Below are 10,132 nucleotides of genomic sequence, written 5' to 3'. Positions count from 1 at the left end.
CCTCTCTCTCTGCCCCTCCCCTGCTCCCACTCTGTCTCTCTCTATCTCTCTTTCTGAAAATTAAACATTAAAAAATTTTTTTAATTTTTTTTTTTTAAGTGTATTCATTTTTGAGGGAGAGACAGAGTGTGAGCAGGGGAGGGGCAGAGAGAAAGAGAGAGACGGAATCTGAAGCAGGCTCCAGGCTCTGAGCTGTCAGCACAGAGCCCAATGCGGGGCTTGAACTCACAAACCGTGAGAGCATGACCTGAGCTGAAGTCAGACGCTTAACCGACTGAGCCACCCAGGCGCCCCTTAAAAAAATTCTTTTTTAAATGCAGTTGTAGAAAGCCATTGGCTGTTTTCCACTTTTTATTTTTTTTATAAAGTAGCCAACAAGTCCTTCTTGAGCACTTTTAACTTGCCCAGTACTGGGGAGAGGTCGCTAAGGAATGGAAAGGATGCAGGAAATAGGAAGTATTAACTCTGGCTAATGAAGAAAATACGATAGAAAAAAGAAATTAGTGCACCATTATGTGCAAAATGACTCTTAATTGCAGCAGTTCTAGCAGGAGAGAAACCAAAGTAGAGAAGAAAAACAAAAGGAATTAATACAACTCCTAGATAAAGAGTTGTATTCCTTTGCTCGTGTGAGCAGAGGAGTGTTCTTTACAGGGAAGCTAAACGCGTTAGGACTGAATGCTGAAACGCTGTGGACGAGTACAGAAGCTTCCCAGTCTTGCTCCTTTTGAGTGTGTCCCGAGACTCCACTCCCCATCCCAGGGGTGTGCGTACAGGGTAGGGTGAGTGAGGAAGTATAAGCAGCTCTGGGCTTCTGGCTGAAATAACCGAGTCTGGTGGCTGGAGAGTAGGTGAGGGTAGGCCGTAAGGAGTTTCCTTTGGGCAGGTTGAAATTTGAAATGCCTTTGGGATGCCGTGTAGGTTTTCTAAGGCTATGGTAGTAAGTTACCATAAACTGCTGAAGACCATGTTTTTTTCCTTCCTGGAAGCCAGAAGTCTGAAATCTAGGTGTCCGCAGGCCACACCCCCTCTGGAGGCTCTAGGAGAGAATCTGTTCCCTGGTCCCTTCGAGTGTCTGGTGGCTGCTGGCATTCTGGGCTGAATGACTGGATCAGGCCAACTTTTGCCTTTGTGGTCACCCAGCCTCCTCCTGTGCCTACGTCCTGTCTCCCTCTGTCGCTCTCTTAGAAGGTCACCCTGATTGCCTCTGGGGCCCACCTGGAGAATGGAGGCTGCCGTCTGCATCTCAGAATCCTTAATCGAATCTGGTGTGCAAAGACCCTTTTTCCAGATAAGGTAACAAATGTTTTAGGGATTCGAACCCATTATCTTTGGAGAGCAATAGTCATCTTAACTACAGATATCCGAGTGGAAATCACTGGGGTGTTCTTGAGGTAGGGTCCCTTCCCTAAGCAATGTGGAAGAAACAAAACCTTCAAAATAAAGGAAGGCAACCTGGCTGTACGTGGACATGAAATCCCTCACAACCCCGTAACAGGAGACCGCCTAATGAGACCACATGTTTCTGCGTTACCATATATGGCAGGCAAAGAGGTCGAAAATGTATAAAAAACTATGCCACATGGCATTTGGTGCTCAGTTCTTCAGGGACGAACCCAACTGAGCGGTGCTGGCAGGAATAAAGTTGTTTTCTGGAAAGAAAAGCCTCAGTGTCACAACTCTGTGCGAGAATCCTGCTACATTACATGGGGGCTCGTGTCCGGGATTCAGAGACGGTGCGTATCCACCTCCTTTGCCGCCAGGGTACAAACCTCTGAGTGCCAGGAGACGTGGCCTTGCCTGGCGCTGAAGGACTGCTTGGTCTTTAGGAGATGAGCCCTCCCGGTGTGCCGGGGCGAGGACCCCGTGTGCAGCTACAGAACCCGTGTGCGCCAACGGAACCCGTGAGGCCCAGGAACCAGCTTAAGGAGAGCCGCCCATCAGACTGGTAAGAACCGGGTTCATTTTGGCAGACCTGCCCCTAAGAGGCAGAAGGGGAGCCTGGTCACCTCCCAGAGTTGCCCTAGTTCCACAGCGACGAGGAACGAAGCCACAACTCTAACGCGCTGAATGTAGGGTGGTGGGTTGGAGTCGATGTGTGAATGAGACGGACAACAGAAAGGTTCTGACCTGACCAAGGGTCAGTGTTGAGTCTTGATCCGCGGTTCCTTGGTGACCTCATATGGCTTAAGGCGGCATCAGACTTCCTTGGGAGCGTGATCCGTATCACGGATTGAAACTGAGCCCGCCAATGCTAAGAGGCTCCCGAAATATCTCTGAGAGGAGAATGGCCGGAAATGGACAAAGCGAGTGTGTGTCCTCTCCAAACTGGTCCCCCACCTTCCTCGTTTTTCCCCCTTGTATGCATGAAAGTCATCTGATGGGGGAGGAAATGGGTGGAAAGCAGGGTAAACCAACTGCCCTAGAGTGTATGTTGAGGAATTTCAAAGAGGGATATTCAGGAAATTATGGTGTGAAATTAACTCCTGGAAAGCTCTGGACATTCTGTGAAATTGATTGGCTGTCATTTGGGGCAGGCTGGCTCTCTGAGGGCTCACTTGATAAGGAACTAGTTGGCTGAGTGTTGAGGGTCATTGCGGGGGACCCAGGCCACCCAGACCAATTTCCTTACATTGACTGTTGGCAAGACCTGGTCCTGTCCCGGCCACCTTGGCTGAAAAACTCTGTATTGAAAAGAGCTTTAAAGTTAGGATGGCTCGCGTCACAGCTTCCTCCAAGTACCGGCCAGAAATTAAAAAGCCCATACTGTCGGGAGAACCTGAAGAAACCCCACCACCATATGTCCCACTGGACATCTCACTGCCACCTGTGCCTTCAGCCACTCTAGCTGCCGAAACCCCATCAGAGTCTGCCCTTAGTCTCGAGACCTCACCACCCCTAGCTCCACTGGCCTCCCCGAACGTGACTGACTCACCCAGACCACCAGTCTTAAAACCACATATGCCTCCTGGAAGGTGACTAGAGAATCAGACCAGCGGAGGTGGTCCCTCCCTGTAGCCACAGCAGGGAGCCCTACTGATGCCACTGAGGGAAACCAGGAAGGCCAGATCCAAGGAGGCCAGCGTGTTTTTGTGTACCAACCCTTTACCACTACGGACCTCCTAAATTGGAAGCACCATACCCTCCTATACGGAGAAAGCCCAGGCTATGATTGAGCTAATGCGGTCCATAATTCAAACCCACAAACCTACCTGGGTGACTGCCACCAACTTCTGACCCTCTTCGATAACGGAGGAATGTTGCTGGATTACCCAGGCAGCCCTAAAATGGTTAGAGGAGAATGCCCCAGCTGGGACACTAGATCCCCGGGCCTGTGCTCGGGCTCACTTCCCTGAGGAGGACCCCAAATGGGACCCAATGACTCAAGTATAGATGGAGGATTTGCAAGGACTGAATGGTATCCAGAAGCCCTTGGAAAGCGGGGGGGGGGGGGGGGGGGAAGGCCATAAATGTGAGTAAAACATCAGAAGTGCTCCAGGGGGCCTGAGGAAAGCCTGAGACCGTTTATGAGAGACTGCGTGTGGCATTTCGTCTCTATACTCGCCTGATCCCGAAGTGCCCACTCACCAGCAGATGGTTCATGCAGCTTTCGTAGGTCGGGACCAGGGGGACATTTGGCGCGAGCTGCAAAAACTGGGAGGTTTCACCGGCGTGAATGCCAGTCAGTTGCTAGAAGTAGCAACCCAGGTGTTGGTGAACTGTCACCAGGCAGCACAGGGGAAAGAACGCAGAAAGATGCGAAACAGGCAGGCTCGTTAGCTGCCGCCTCGGTGGAGCGGTCAGAATGCTCCCGGAAAGGTGCCCTGCAGGGAAAGGGTCAAAGCCAGAAAGGGGACCAGCGGGAAAGGCCTCCCGCCAGGCCAAAATTAGGGTGGAATCAGTGTACTTATTGCTGTCAGGAGGGCCACTGGAAAACTGAGTGTCCCCAGAGACCAGACCATTCTCAGCAAAGCCCCCAAGCAGAAAGAAAGAGGCCATGTGGTCCAGGCCTGGTACCAACGGGCCCCAAGGCCTCATGGGGCCCCCGAAGACAACTTTGTGGGGCTAGCCACCGAGGAGGACCAGGACAGACCGGGCTCTATTTTGTTAGGCCCCCAGGAGTCCATGGTCTGAATGAATGGGGGGGGGGGGCAACCCATTGACTTTATGGTGGCTACTGGAGCAGAACACTCAGTAGTGACCCAACCCGTGGACCCCTCTCACAGAGACAAGCCACCATTGTGGGGGCCACAGGTAGTCGGACGCACTGTCCCTTCCTGCTGCCTCAACGATGCAGTTTAGTTGGCCATGAAGTCATCCATGAATTCCTCTACCTCCCCGACTGCCCCGTGGCTCTAATGGGCCGTGACCTGTTGGGAAGGCTGCAGTCCCAGATAACTTTCCAGTCTCGGGGACAGGCTGCCCTGACCCTACGGAAACCGGAAGCAAAGATTGTGACTCTCACGATTCCTCAAGGGGAAGAGTGGCGTCTCTGCAGTCTCAAGGAGGAACCACAACCGGTGCCTGAGCTTCCCTCGAAGATCCCAGGAGTGTGGGCTGAAGGCAACCCACGAGGCCTGGCCTGAAACATACCACCTGTGGTTGTGGAACTGAAGTCGAGGCAGAGCTCACCCAACAGAGACCATACTTTATCCCTCGCAAGGCACAGATCGGGATCCAAAAACAGCTGGAGAGACTTTTAAAGTATGGGATCCTCCGGCCGTGCCAGTCACCTTGGAACACGCCCCTCTTGCCTGTCCAAAATCCAGGCACACATGACTCCCGGCTGGTTCAGCACCTGCAGGCAGTCAACCAGGTAACTGTCACCATACACCCAGTGGTCCCAAGCCCCTCTACACTTCCGGGGCTCATTCCTGCTGAAGCCACCTTCTTGCCCTGTTTGGACCTCAAGGATGCCTTTTTCTGCATCCACCTGGCCCCCCAGAGCCAGCTGATCTTTGCCTTCCGATGGGAGGATCCTGAAAATGGCGACACGGGCCAATTAACTTCGACCAGGTTGCCTCAGGGTTTCAAAAACTCCCCAACCGTTTCCAGCACTGCATTTGCCTCTCACTTGGAAGCCTTCCCCGCAGATCGGCATGACTGTCCCGCTTCAGTACGTGGACGACGTGCTGGCTGGAAGGTCCCGGGAGGGCTGCATGGAAGGGACTCAGCAGCTCCTTGCCCTCCTATGGAAAGCCAGTTACAGGGTCTTGAGGCAAAAGGCCCAAGTCTGTCAGGAAAAGGTGAAATATCTTGGCTTCCACCTGTCCCGGGGGCAGTGCCAGCTCGGCCCAGAGAGGAAGCAGGCCATCTGCTCGATCCCGGCCCCGAACCCTGGTGCCAGGTCCAGGAGTTTCTCGGGCTGCACGTTTCTGAAGGATCGGGATACCTTAACTTTTCAGTCCTGGCAAAACCCCTCTGTGAGGGGGGGAGAGAGGGAGCCCCTGATGTGGGAATCCGTACAGCAGAAGGCCTTCGAGGAAATAAAGCGAGCCCTTACTAATGCACCTGGTTTAGGGCTCCCAGACACGACCAAGCCTTTCTTTCTGTGTGTCTGTATTGGCTGGTATTGCAGGGGGAGTCCTAACTCGGTTGTTGGGAGTCATGGCATCACCCGGTGGCATATCTCTCCAAGCAACTTGACTCACTGGCCCAAGGCCGGCCCCGCCCCCCTCCCCGGCCTACGGGCACCGGAAGCCATGGCCCTCCTGGTATCTGAAGGCTGACAAGTTAACTATGAGACAGGAATTGACAGTCTGAGTGCCACATTCAGTATTGACGTTAGTGGAGTAAAAGGGACAATACTGGCTAACCAACGCTGGGATGGTCATATATCAGGGAATGCTATGTGAGAAGCCACACGTTCACCCAGATGTAGTGCGAACCCTGAACCCCACAACCCTACTGCCTGTCGGGCCGGGCCAGCCAGACCTTGACTGCATTGCAGTCATGGATAAGGTGTTCTCCACTTGAGGGAGACTTGAGGGATCAGCCCCTCAAAGACGCCGACACTGAACATTTCACTGATGATAGCAGTTTTGTAAAGAGGGGAGAGCGTCTTGCAAGTTATTCTGTGGTGACCCTGAATTCTGTCATTGAAGCAGAGCCCCTGCCGAAGGGGACTTGGGTGCAAAAGGCAGAGCTAATTGCGCTAACCCGTGCCCTCCCACTGGCGGCAGGGATATGTGTTAATATATACACAGACTCTAAATATGCCTTCACCACCCTCCATGTCCATAGGGCCTTAGATAAAGAGAAGGGTCCAGTAAACTCAGGACGGAAGGACATAAAATATGGTTAGAAAATCCCTGAACTCTTAGACACTATGTGGGCCCCTGAAAGTGTGGCAGTCATGCATCGCCGGGGACATTAATGGGGAGACACCACGGCTGCACGGGGAAACTGTAAGGCAGACCAAGAGGCGAAGCTAGCAGCTTCCAAAGGAGCAGTGGAATCAGCAGCTTTAACCGCTGCACTGTTGCTTAACCCGTTGGCGGAATGGGACCCTAATTACTCACCCCACGAAAGTATGTGGTTTAAGACTGAAAATGGAAGCTACCTCCCAGGTGGATGGTGGAAATTTGAGACGGGCAGATAGCAATTCCTGAGACCCTGGTCCCAGCCTTTGTCAAGCGGTTCCATCAGGAAACTCACATTGGCCGGACGGCCCTTGAGACAATGTGGAGCCAATATTTCTACCTCCCTCGACTCTCCAGCATAGCCCGGGCGGTATATGAGCAATGTGAAACGTGTGCCCGGAATAATCCACATCAGGGACCCAAGGCCACTCCCGAGGTGCAGAGTGTCGGGGGAGCCCCAGTTGAAAATGTGATGGTGGACTTCACGGAGCTCCCCCGGGCTCGGGGCCGTAAATATCTGTTGGTCTTTGTGTGCGCTTTCTCAGGCTGGGGTGGAAGCCTTCCCTACTCGCACAGAAAAGGCACATGAAGTGGGAAGTAGCCCGACTTCGTCTAAAGGAAATTATCCCACGGTTTGGGGTCCCTGTCACTATGGGGTCAGATAAGGGGCCGGCACCCGTGGCTGAGGAGGTGCAGCTGGTGGCAGAAGGGCTAAAGATCACGTGGAGGTCACACGCGGCATACTGACCCCAGAGCTCCGGGAAGGTGGAACGAACGAACCGAGCCCTGAAGCCGCAATTAAGTAAACTGTGCCAGGAAACCCACGTGCACCGGGACCGGGTGTTGCCAGAAGCCTTGTTAAGAATCAGGGGGAGCCCCAGTAAGCAAACGGGCTTTCCCCTTATGAAATCCTTTATGGGCGCCCTCCCCCAACTGTCAAGGGCGTAAGGGGGATTTCAGTGAGATAGGCAGTCTAACCCTGAGGCAGCAGATGCAGCAGACGTTTTGTGGAGAAACAGCCTATACGGTACTTCCTTCAGGCTGGTCAGGGTCATGTGCTGGGGACTATTCGTCCCGTCTTTCTTCCTGCTCCCACTTGCCAGCGGGGAACATCTAGGAGTTCAAATGTACAGAGATAGGGAGACTCAAAGGAAGGGGCGTGCCCTGCAGATTGGCAAATGGAAAGATGATGAATGGCCTCCCGCGCGGCTAATCCAATATTATGGCCCTGCCACCTGGGCAGAGGACGGGTCCTGGGGCTGCCGCACTCCGACGTACATGCTAAACCGCATAATCAGGCTGCAAGCAGTTGTAGAATGTATAACCAATGAAACTGCCAGGGCTCTTAGCTCACTAGCCAAGCAGCAAACCAAAATGTGCAGTGCTATCAAAATTGCTTCGCCTTGGATCACCTGCTTGCTTCTGACGGAGAAGTTTGCGAAAAGTTTAACCTGAGCAACTGCTGCCCACAGATAGATGATGAGAGAAAAGTCATAGAGGAGATCACAGATCAAATGAAGAGGATTGCTCATGTCCCAGTCCAGACCTGGGATGGTTGGAACCCCGGGGAGGTATTGGATGGTTTTCAACTCTCGGGGGATTCCAAACTCTCATGGGAATTACCCTACTTTGGGGAAGGTGCTTAATCTTACCTTGCTTACCTCCCCTGGTTGCACGGTCTGTCTCCAGACTCATTGAGGCCACGGGTGAAAGAAAGACGGCCACCCATATAGTGATGTTATGGAAATAGAAATCTCTAAACCAAAATTACGTTCTTTGACCCAAAATAGAGGGGTCTGAGCATCAAAGTGGGGAATGTGGTAGGTTCCCTTCCCTAAGGAATGTGGAAGAAAAAACTGCCGAGATAGCGGAAGGCAACCTGGCCACATGCATGTGTGACATCCCTCACCACCCTATAACAGGAGACCACTCATCAGACCACACGTTTGCGTATTAACACGTATGGGAGACAAAGAAGTGGAAAATGTACAAAAGACTATGCCACGTGGCATTCGGGGCTCAGTTCTTTGGGAACAAACCCAACTGAGCAGTGCCGGCGGGAATAAAGTTGCTCTCTGGAAAGGAAAGCCTCGTTGTCGTGACTCTGTGTGAGAATCCTGCTACATTCTAAGACACAAAATGGGACTTTTCTCCTGGTTTGGAAGCATCGTGGCTAACGCCCCACTGTTTGTGCTGATAGTTCCAAGTGCTCACAGGAGAGGCAGAATCCGCTGGTTATCTGCCTGCCCGCCGGGTGGTGATCGGGGAAAGCTTGTCGCACCCTCAAGCCAAATGGGAGCTCCCTCAGAAAGACGTCTGGAAGTGTAGGCCACTGCTGATCAGCAACTTTTGTGGACATGAGCAGAAGGCATCAGAGGGGAGGAGGGCTCAGCAGTGAGTGAGTGAGCTCTCCAAGTATGCCTGAGAATGCCACTACATAGCCAATTATCACGAAATTTACCAGCTTAAAACCGCAAACTCAGGCCTGACCCAGGACTACTACTGAGGCTAACAGAGCCAAGCAAGGATTCTGAATGCTAGTGACTTCCTGGCAAGAGACAAAACAGTTTTACCTGGGGAATGAGTAGTGGGGGGTGTAAATTGTCTTTCATCCTTGTAGTTTTTGAGATGTAATCAGGGTCTAGATCTGGTCATGCAAATGTGTAGGCGGCCAAGTCTAGAATTCTTCTTTCTCCCTGGGGTCCCTGTATGACGTGGGGCATTATGCTTTAAGTAAAAGCCAGGGATTTCTGGGAGGGCAGAGACCAATAGGGTAACTCCGGTTACCTAATCAAAATTAGGGGGGCTTGAGACGAGAGGAGGAAAAGAGGGGTAAAAAGGCAGCCACATGCATGGGCCATGTCTGCGTTCTCCAAGTGATCCTCAGCTGAGGTCAAAGGCACAGACCTGGTGGTCACAGATCAGAACTTAGTCAGTGCAGGGCTTGGGGTACCCAAGAGGATGGGAGGGTTTTTTTTGTTTTGTTTTGTTTTTTTTAATTTTTTAAAATTTATTTTCAGAGAGAGACAGAGGCACATGCAGCAGAGGGGGAGAGAGAGGGGGAGACACAGAATCCAAAGCAGGCTCCAGTCTCTGAGCTGTCAGCACAGATCCTGACACGGGGCTCAAACCCACGAACTATGAGATCATGACCTGACCCAAACTCAGATGCTTAACCGACTGAGCCACCCAGGTGCTCCAAGGATAGGAGTTTTGACACCAGCCTGGCCACCTTACCTTGATTTACAACATTGTATCTGGGGAAGATTTTTTTTTTCCAATCTCAAACACGTTCTGCGACCCCTCCTGCTTGTAATGTGCCAACTAACTCACAGTATAAAAACATGACACCTGAGTCCCCAATACCGTCTAGGTGGTTCCAGTGAGAGCCAACACAAGCAATTTCCAAGCTGCAAAAAATAATTCTGTACATGAGATTTCAGTGAGACATCCTTGAACATACTGCCCTTCCCAAATGTAGCATGAATCTTCTGTTCTTTCCCTATGATAGCATTTGCGTGGCTGTGGAATACCTTTTTACTTCGTACTCCACATTTTGAGAGAAGAAAACCCAGAGATGCTTCTGTGAGGCTCTCCAGGAAGGCACGGGGAACTTGCATTTGTGACCAGCTCCTAAACCACACTCAGGTTGCCCTTCGGAGAGCACATCTGGAGAACCACAGAATCAAATGACATTGCCAGGAGAGTCCGCATACTGCTGGAACTCAATAAATGTTATTCCATTCCCTCCCTCTCAGCCCCCAACACAA

At 52.0% G+C, this 10,132-nt stretch overlaps 1 long non-coding RNA gene across 2 annotated transcripts in view; it reads left to right on the top strand.

Moving 5' to 3' along the window:
- Positions 1–246: 246 nt before the first annotated feature.
- The window catches only part of LOC121023540 (uncharacterized), an 18,516-nt gene continuing 8,630 nt past the window's right edge, over positions 247–10,132 (top strand). For both annotated transcript variants that reach the window (XR_005787446.1, XR_005787447.1), the window contains exons 1-2: positions 247–1,736; positions 1,830–1,948. This is a non-coding gene — a long non-coding RNA (uncharacterized LOC121023540). The remainder of the gene's footprint in view (positions 1,737–1,829; positions 1,949–10,132) is intronic.

The sequence above is a fragment of the Herpailurus yagouaroundi genome, unplaced genomic scaffold, assembly GCF_014898765.1.
Source record: "Herpailurus yagouaroundi ecotype Mexico unplaced genomic scaffold, PumYag 561, whole genome shotgun sequence".
Taxonomy (NCBI): Eukaryota; Metazoa; Chordata; class Mammalia; order Carnivora; family Felidae; genus Herpailurus; species Herpailurus yagouaroundi.
Note: the sequence above shows the minus strand (reverse complement) of the source record. Positions and strands in the feature narration are given on the sequence as shown.